Raw genomic sequence first — 8778 nt, forward strand, 5'->3', positions numbered from 1 at the left:
AAGGGTTTTCCCAAAAACAACGTTTCAGGCAGTTTGCCCAACATCTGGCTGAAAAAGATAAAAGCTGGATTTTAGGTTTTTAACTTCTTTTCCTAGCACTTTGTTGAACAGAATCGTGGATGTAATTCTCAATACAATAAGTCATCACGGGGTTGTTTGTTTACCACGTTCCTTACTTACGTCTGTTTTTAGACATGTTTGATTACATGGTTGAATGGGTTGAGTGTAAAAATAACAACCTATAGCTGACCAGTATTTCGATTCGTGAGCCGAGCCAAACCAAGCTTGAACCTCTATCTGTAAAATATGACTAGCACCGTCCACTATCTGTTTGACTTAATGTTAATGAACCTTTTCCCATATCAGAATTGTATTATAGCTTTTCAAAACACACATGTCAAATGCCCCCCCCCCCCTTAGTGAAGAATAAGGCAAACAAACAGCCCATGAGCGACTCCCATCTTAAAGTTTTTTTTGAGTGTCTATTATTTGCCCATATTACGAAACTGACTAACTGACTGACTGATTTGACCAATGTAGATGTTGAAAAGGTGTCTCCACTTACAGTAGAGCAGGATAACATAGTTTTGGAGAAAACAGTCTGTCCTGTTTATCGAAAGCAGCCTTGTCCTCATGAAGGAAAAGGCTGCCAGATTGACCACCCTAAATGGTGTCAAAAACTTCTCAAGTTCGACCTTGAGAAGTACAATAGGAAGAAGGGATGTTCAAAGGTAGATTGTCCTTTTTTCCACCCGTACATGTGCCGTCAGTCTATGAGACTTAAGACGTGCTTTAATATACGGTGTACCGGTACACCTTTGTCCACGTAGAAGGGACCCAAAGGAAACAAAGGTACAGACAAGCTCAGTTTCGTAGTTTTAGAGCTGACCCTATTCATAAGCATAAACCCACCCCATCCCCCTTCCTTAACCCATTTAGCTTCCTCCCTCCCTCTCCTCCTACCTCCCATTCTCTCTCACAATGCCCTCCTTTCCCCATAAGAAATACGCAATCTACACTCATTCCTATAAAACTCCTTCCCAATATTCCTTGTTCCACCCCTATTCCCAAAACACGTTCCTATTCTCATGGAGCTGCCCAACCCATTCCTCAAACCCAACCATCCCCATTAGCTCATGCTTTGCCTCCAGTAGAACGTAGCTTTGTTGATAAGAGGGATTTTTTACGGTTAGAGAGAATGGTCCAAGATCTTGTGAACTTGGTCCGTCAAAAGAGAGGCCCGTAAAGGGGCTATATTTGAATGTGCATTGTCTGATTTCTAAAAAAAAGACAGCACAAAAGTTAAGATCTTAGAAGATCTATTCGTTGAAAGAGATATTTCATTCACTTCCATGACAGAAACCTGGCTTCGACCAGGGGTCTTAGATGAAGAACTAACCATAGTTGGTTTCAAATAATCCCATATTCCCATATGGGGGTGTATGCGTATATGTTAGGAATGATTTGCACATTAATCATGTGCAAATGTCGAATGGAGAAGTAGAGGTCTTAGTTTGTCATATCCGAGGGCTTGATCTGTCTATTGTAACAATGTACAGGCCCCGTTCTTTTGAGTAAGCTCTTTTATGTCAGCGCTCCAATTCACTGGAAATGAGTTGGATCAGGCAGTTTGCTCAAAGGTTTTCTTTGTAGGGGACTTTAATTTTCCGGCTAGCGTTGTAGAGTGGGAGGTTAGTCCTGATGGGTATATTACCATTTTGAAATCGACATCTCAGTCCTTCGAAAAGCTGGAAGAATTCGCGATCTTGCGCAATTTCTCCCAGCATGTTGGTGTAGCCACTAGAGAGAATAGCGTTCTCGACTTGGTCTTTTCCAATGACCCTGATCTGATCCAGTATGTCCATGTGACACCTAGTAATCTGTCAGATCATCATGTTCTTGAGATAGGGTCGACCATTACCCAAAAGCCGGCGTGCTCTAGAGTAAAACCGGCCAAAAAGGTCGGTCTGGCTAAATTCAAGTTCAAAGATGAAAATTGGCCGTTGATTATAGAAAGATTAGAAGAACTTGACCTGACTTCAATTCTGAAACAGGAATCGTCCATAGATGCAGTTTCAGTTTTTGAGGCAGTTTGCTTCAGTCTAGCAATCTCTGAATGTGTTCCGAAAGGTGGGACACGGACAAAAATTCTAAAATAAAGGAAGACTTTGTTCGAGTTGCAAACGAGCAAAAAGGCTTAAGAGCAGCTCGAATCCAGTAATTGTGGGTAGTCTCCAAAAAAGGTTAGACGTAATTTAGGATAAGATTAAGGCCTCCATTGAAAATGACCAGTTACAAACTGAGAGTAAGGTGGTAAGAACTCTAAGAGAAAGATGAAATACCCTGTTGGGCCTTTTGAGTTTGATGGAGAAGCCATTAACAATTGTATCAGTTATGTAAAGATCCATCTGCTCACCGACCTATTGATGGTTTTCTACTAATGTTTTCATCATCGATCAGCTGCAGAGGTCGACCAGTCTCTTAGAGCCTACCAAAATGATATAGATCTTTTTAACCCAAGTTCAATTACGTACTTTCTTAGCCAACAATGTAGAGACTATGGCTAACATGCTTGGAGATCAGTTCTCTGGTGTGTTTTCAACCCCACTGAGTTTAGAAGCAACAGCACATTGCTCTGAAGATGAGTCTATTGAGATTGACAAGGTTAGTCAATTTGAGCACTTTGATGATCTTGTCATTTTTATAATATTCGTTGCCCGCTTCAAAAGCTTAGTATTACTGCCAGCCTCTCTTCTTATGCTGACGATACAAAGTTAGTTTCTGGTAGGAATGGCCCAGATTCCAGTAGCCTTGCAAAGGACCTAGAAATAATTTATTCTTGGGTTACTTAGAGTAATATGGCCCTAAAAGGAATGAAATTCCGCTCAATGACCTTCGGGTCAACTCCTTTGAATACTCCACTCGTAGATAATGGAGGTAAAGATATTGAGCAGGTCTCATCCATGAAAGATCTAGGTGTAGTCCTCCAAAATAATGGAAAGTTCGATGAGCATATCCAGTTGAAGGTGGGTAAAGCTTTTCAAACATGTGGTTGGATATATCGTACATTTAAGTCCAGAGATAGTGTCACGATGCTAACTCTGTACAAGTCGATTGTTCAGCCGCATCTTGAATATGCTTCACCCATCTGGGCTCCAATGAGTTCAGCAGGTTTACAAAAGGTCGAACAAGTCCAAAGATGTTTCACTAAGAACATCACAGGAATGAAAGAGCCCTCGTATAGGGAGAGACTAAAAAAGTTGGGGCTGTACAGTGTTCAGAGAAGGACGAAAGGTATCTGATACTGTACGTCTTCAAAAGTATCCATGAGCTTCGTCCCAACCCAGGATTTAGGGTCAATTCTAATGACCGTAGAGGCTTAATGTGCCTTTTGAGAGCACCTTCAAGCCCTCGAGAATTCAGTCTGATTCGAACTAGAGGGCTAGTTCGAACATTGAAGTCTACTTCTTTTCTTTGTCGGGCTCCTTCATTGTTTAATTTACTTCCTTCTAATATTCGTAGGGAATACGTAGGCCTTTTTGATCCGGTAGCATCTTTCAAGTCAGACTTGGATAAATGTTTAGATAGCGTTCCAGAAAGACCCTACATTCAAGGACTAGCTCGGTCTGCCAAGTCAAACTCGTTGGTAGACCAAATATTATATAAAGTCTGGAAGGTAATAAATAGACGAATTATAACCTTTCATTTTAATAGTACAGGAGATTTACATTCCCTGTAGTGGTTTAAAAAAAGCCCGTGAAAAAACTAACCAAAAAAAAGAGAAAGAAAAAAGAGTATGTAACGGGCTTCCAGAGTCCGATTTTGGAACTTTTGTTGATTTATTATCAAAATGTAACTTTGCGTAAGATAGAATCCTTGATATAATCTTCTCCACCACAAGTTAATTAAAAGCCAATAAAGCTTCTCTTTACGTGACTATACCAAGGATAGATGTGTGAAATTGAATATGCAATCTCCAAATCAAAATAAAATTACAAGTCCTCCAAGATAATGGAAAGTTCAATGAGCATATCCAGTTGAAAGTTGGTAAGGCTTTTCAAACATGTGGTTGGATATATCGTACGTTTAAGTCCAGAGATAGTGTCACGATGCTAACTCTGTACAAGTCGATTGTTCAGCCGCATCTTGAATATTCTTCACCCATCTGGGCTCCAATAAGTTCAGCAGGTTTGCAAAAGCTCGAGCAGGTCCAAAGATGTTTTACTAGGAACATTGAGGATATTAGAGAGCTTTTGTATTGGGAGAGTTTAGAAAGGTTGGGATTGTACAGTATTCAGAGATGGTACGAAAGGTATCTGATATTGTACGTTTTCAAAAGCATTCATGAGCTTTGTCCCAACCCAGGATTTAGGGTCAATTGTAGTGACCGTAGAGGCTTAACGTGCGTTTTGAGAGCACCTTCAAGCCCTCGAGAATCCAGGCTAGTTAAAACAATGGAGTCCAACTCTCTTCTTTCTCGGGCTCCATCATTGTTTAATTTGCTGCCCTCTGATATTCGTAGGTCGTATGTAGGCGTTGATCCAATAGCAGGATTTAAGTCAGACTTGGATAAGTTTTTGACTAAAATTCCGGATCAACCTTATATTCAAGGGTTAGCCAGATTAGCCAATTCTAATTCGTTGGTCGATCAAATAATATATGTATAAATAAAAGTCAAGTAAAATAAATAATCTTCTCGTCTTGAACTGCTGGGATTCCAATCCCGGTAGCGGTAAGGAAGTCTGCAAAAAAAAAAATCCATAATAATGAAGGAAATAATTCTGTGGGCTCATCTTTTTGGACTACTCTGATATTTGTCATGAATCCCCACATTTGTTACATTCAAAATAGCCAGACCAAAAGGAACTGACTACCAAATAGTTTGTTTCATGGCCTTTCGGCTATGAATCTAATGGATTAAGCCCAGATTTCTTTCCGCCCTGGACTCAAGAATTTGGCCATTTTTTACAGTCTGACTTTCAGTTCAGACAAACTCCATTCAGACTTCGAGAATGGATTTATCTTTCTATAGCCCTCTTATGCTGCACGAAATTGGGTTAACGTTCTGCACTTCAGAGGGCACGTTGTGAGTCAGTGTCTACCAAATAAAGGGCTAATTGGGTCGATTTCTCTTTATTGAATTATAATGCGCAAGAGTTGTTTTTGGCTAATTCTTTCAAAATCTTATGTAGAACTAGTGACCTGGATCACATAATGTTTGGAAAAGAAATTGCTTTCATGGCATGTCGCGAGCAGGTAACATGCCTTATGACAACCATTGCTTTGCTAGAATGCCATTTTCTGCAGTTTGAGCAAAAGAGGGAATTCTTTCGTCACTTTTTCCCAAAATTTGTGAAGGCTAGTCGCGGCTTGGCACCATTACAAATTCATCATTTCATAAGGGTGACTAATTTTGTTTTTTTGCCCAATTCTTGAGCAAACTAAATAAATTCAATTAAAAGATGCCAATATCTCCTATGAAACCCATCATAGGGGCAATTTGAAGGTTTGATATTCAGGCAGTCATAAAGTTTACAATGCAAAGGAATTCTGATGACATTGGTTCTAAATATATGTACCAGGGACAGGGATGAGAAATTATTGAATGCCATTTTCTACCACCTGGCAGAAATTGGTAATAGAAAATGGCAGAAATTGATTCAAAATAAGGGGCAAAAGATGGCAGAAAATGGAATTCTTTGTATCATTCTAAACATCTTTTTCTAGTATTTACGATCACTTTTGTTAATTTTTAAGCCTACCTGTATGTAGTTTTGACACGTTGGGTTGGGTATTTTGCATCGAATGTGAGATACAACCACTAAACGTCATTGGAGTGTGATCGAGTTTGAATTTTGCCACCGCAATCAATTTGAGTCAGGGATTCCATTTGACCTAAACTCAAAATGACGACAATTGCATTTAAAAAAGTTATATCATATTTAATAATCATTTTGATGACTATGAAAAAAAACTGTAATTGTTGTGGCTAGGCCTGGGATACTTCAAGTGGTCTATGGATACTGTTATCAATTCAATCAACCATCAAACAGTATAAATATCAATATTTAAGGAGATTTTCCATTTCAGCCAATGCTATATCAATAGGCTTTTTTGCAAAGGACACTCGAAAAACTTATCCAACCCATATGATACTTCTTGTCTTTGACATCTTTTAGAATCAAGATCGGCCATTCTAAGAACCGGGGGCCATTTTTGACCACCTTCCATCAATTTCTGCCATTTTTTGCCACTTTCTGCCATTTTCTGCCACTTGTGGCAGAAAGTGGCAGAAATTCTATCAATTTCGATGTTTCCCATTGCTGATATGTAGTGGTCGGGAAGATTTTTCCCTCTTACCCAGAGGATGATGCAAATAGAATTCTGATTGTGATTGATTCTGAATCTGCCATTAAATTGTCATATGCTAGTAACATCTTGGGACAAAATTTTTGACTTGAACATCCAAAACTGTGACCATGAAATTGACGATTTCCGTTCAGTTTGATTTTCCTGTCTCAATTGCCTCCTTACTTTTACAAGAATTGCGCACTTGTTTGACTTTGTTTTTATATTTAGGTCAAGTATATCAAGCACCCGCAGCCATTTTGGACCACTGTCAGACATTTCTACCATTTTCTGCCATTTTCTAACATTTTCTGCCACTTGCTGCCATAACATAGTAGAAAATGGCAGAAATTCCTTCAGAGTCGATTTTTGCCATCACTGCTCAGCAAAAGTAAGAGAAAATAAAATCGTCGGAACAAGGTTCCGTGAGACATAATTTAAGGCATTACGAAATTCTTGAATTTGACAAGTCAGTAGGTAAGACCGGTAAGACCTAGAAACACTAGAGGTGACTGGTGGCTAAAATGTGCACTAGCTCAGTAATGAAACGATAAAAAACAAACCAATTCCACCCGAGCAATCCAGGGAAGAATAGACAACCATAAGGAGTGAATAGCGTCTGCACCGAGGCCTGACCATCTTGATATTGATTTAGGGATCACAGGGATCATGATGAAGGCCTTAATTGGTGTCCTGTTTAGCTGGATCTTCCCTCAAATTGATCACAAAGGCCTAATTCAGGATCATATTGACTCTAATATAGAAAAAAATCAGGCTTCAGTCAACTCTATGAACCTCTAAACTCTGACTTCTTATACATCTATGACCATTTTTTGAGCTGTCATGAAGTGGATTCATTGATCATTTCTAGGAGTGATCCGAAGTATGGCCAAGGACACTGGAGTCATTTTCCCCAAGAGCAGCCTGCCCAATTCACGGCAATCTTATACGCCACTCAGCCATCACGTGCTGGCTTGGTGGTTTCTATCTACCTTAAAGGCAACAAGTTGAAACCCAACCAAGCCCATTGTGGAACAGCTTTAGTATATGTCTCTTCCGGCCTTCTTGAACCTGGCATCGTACCGGAGCCTGTCCATGTATGTGCCTTCCTCCACTTTTGGAAATGAAGAAATCTTGTCAGATAGCATAACCTTTAGGTCGGATATTCCTGAATTGCTGGCATTTCATTGATTCATTGACATTCTTTCATTGATTAAACGTCAACTTGGCCTGATCAAGCTTGAGAAAATAACCGTACCATTGAACTATTGGGATGTCAAGACACTCAATAATTTGTTTTTATTTAAATAGAAAGGATGATTATCTATTGATTACTCTAATCTCTCTATTGAATCATGCACATCTTACATTTCTGTCTGTGCACCGAACATTGATTGAACTAGGAAATCACAGGAAATTAAGTGGTGAGTCATCAAACACCCATGTGCGAAGTGGAAGCTATTTTGAAAAGTCGTCCACTGACTACCCTGTCCCATGATTCCAATGATGTCACCCCTTTAACTCCCAATCATCTACTGTTTCAAAAGAGTGGACCAACTCAGCCTTTGGATGTATTTCCAGAGTCAAATAACTATGCCAAACACCATTGGTGGCAAGTCCAACATTTGGCCGATTTATTTTGGCGGCGTTGGTCCAAAGAATATGTTAGTGATCTTCTCAGTAGAAAGAAGTTGCCCCAGAAACACCGAAATTGGCAGTTAATGACCTTGTTCTTCTCGTGGTGGAAAATGCCCCAAGATGTCAGTGGCAGTTGGGCAGATTGTTGTTATAATCAGGAATACGTTAATAGTATAACTGATAACATATCATCCAAGAAAAACAAGCACAGTATTAAAAAGACTACATGTCTTAGTCTTGAAATATTGACCAAAAAAGACGAATACAGATCATAGTTTAGTGCACCTAAAAGTTGAGGTTATAACAGGCCACCCAATCAATGAAAACTTTTAGAAACTTATGAGTAGGAGTCGGAAAGATATTTTTTAGGTTAAATTAAGTTTTCAACTATTTTGGTCAATTTTGAGCAAAAAAGCTGTTTCATGAATTTTAGCCATAAAATGACCTACAACCGAGGATTTTCGGGGAAATTTAAGCGCTTTGGTCAAATTTAGGGGAAATTTAGGAGAAATACAGGGTAGGTGTAAAAATTCAGGGCAAGGTTTTGTTTTGACCAAAATTACAAACTATTTTCCGACCCTTACTTATAAGCTATTATATGTTCGTAAGATTTCCCAAGAAAAAAAAGGCTTTGTAGCTGTGCATCCCAATTACATCCAAACACTTTATATATGGGGTCATTTTTTTTATTCCGGCATGAAGTTAAAATTCTCAGGCCAGTTGTCTGCCAATCCATTGTCACTCCAAAAGATACTGTGCTCTTTGCAAATTCAAAGTGCCACTTAACTTGAA

Source organism: Tigriopus californicus, chromosome 5 (assembly GCF_007210705.1).
Source record: "Tigriopus californicus strain San Diego chromosome 5, Tcal_SD_v2.1, whole genome shotgun sequence".
Classification (NCBI taxonomy): Eukaryota; Metazoa; Arthropoda; class Copepoda; order Harpacticoida; family Harpacticidae; genus Tigriopus; species Tigriopus californicus.